This window comes from Elephas maximus, chromosome 7 (assembly GCF_024166365.1).
Source record: "Elephas maximus indicus isolate mEleMax1 chromosome 7, mEleMax1 primary haplotype, whole genome shotgun sequence".
Classification (NCBI taxonomy): domain Eukaryota; kingdom Metazoa; phylum Chordata; class Mammalia; order Proboscidea; family Elephantidae; genus Elephas; species Elephas maximus.
Window position 1 is genome coordinate 60,912,415 of NC_064825.1, and position 1,592 is coordinate 60,914,006.

Sequence of the window (1,592 nt, forward strand, 5' to 3'; positions counted from 1 at the left end):
GCACTCCTTGGAAACTCTATGGGGCAGTTCTATTCTGTCCTAAAGGGTCTCTGTGAATCGGAATCGACTCGATGGCAACGGGTTTTGTTTTGAATTACTACCAACCAAAACCAAACCTCTTGCCATCCAGTCAGTGTCGACTCAGAGCGACCCTATATTTCCACCGTGTCGTATAGAGTTTCCAAGAAGTGGCTGGTGGATTGAAACTGCCAGCCTTTTGGTTAGCAGCTGTGGCTCTTAACCACTGAACCACCAGAGCTCCTGAATTACTACGGCAGTCTCCTAATTGATCCCCCTGACTTCAGTCTTACCCTCTCTAGTCCATTTTCCACGCTGTGGTGTTACAGAAGTGTCAAAATGGCACCTTTAATGCTTGTTGTTGTTGTTGTTAGGTGCTGTCGAGTTGGTTCTGACTCATAGTGACCCTATGCACAACAGAATGAAACACTGTCCGGTCCTGCACCATCCTTACAATCGTTGTTATGCTTGAGCTCATTGTTGCAGCCACTGTGTCAATCCACCTTGTTGAGGGTCTTCCTCTTTTCTGCCGACCCTGTACTCTGCCAAGCATGATGTCCTTCTCCAGAGACTGATCCTTCCTGACAACATGTCCAAAGTATGTAAGAAGCAGTATCTCCATTATTGCCTCTAAGCAGCATTCTGGCCCCACCTCCAAGACAGATTTGTTTGTTCTTTTGGCAGTCCGTGGTATATTCAATATTCTTTGCCAACACCACAATTCAAAGGTGTCAACTCTTCTTCGGTCTTCCTTATTCATAGTCCAGCTTTCACATGAATGTGATGTGATTGAAAATACCATGGCTTGGGTCAGGTGCACCTTAGTCTTCAAGGTGACATTTTTGCTCTTCAACTCTTTGAAGAGGTCCTTTGCAGCAAATTTGCCCAATGCAATGCATCTTTTGATTTCTTGACTGCTGCTTCCATGGCTGTTGATTGTGGATCCAAGTAAAATGAAATCCTTGACAACTTCAATCTTTTCTCCATTTATCATGATGTTGCTCATTTATCCACCCGTGAAGATTTTTGTTTTCTTTATGTTGAGGTGTAATCCATACTGAAGGCTGTGGTCTTTGACCTTCATTATTAAGTGCTTCAAGTCCTCTTCACTTTCAGCAGGCAAGGTTGCATCATCTGCATAACGCAGGCTTTTAATGAGTCTTCCTCCAATCCTGATGCCTCGTTCTACTTCATATAGTCCGGCTTCACATATGATTTGTTCAGCATATAGATTAAATAGGTATGGTGAAAGAATACAACCCTGACGCACACCTTTCCTGACTTTGAACCAATCAGTATCCCCTTGTTCTGTCCGAGCAACTGCCTCTTGATCTATGTAAAGGTTCCTCATGAGCACAATTAAGTGTTCTGGAGTTCCCATTCTTCACAGTATTATCCATAGTTTGTTATGATCCACACAGTCTAATGCCTTTGCATAGTCAATAAAACACAGGTAAACACCCTTCTGGTATTCTCTGCTTTCAGCCAGGATCCATCTGACATCAGCAATGATATCCCTGGTTCCACATCCTCTTCTGAAACCAGCCTGAATTTCTGGCAGTTCCCTGTCACTA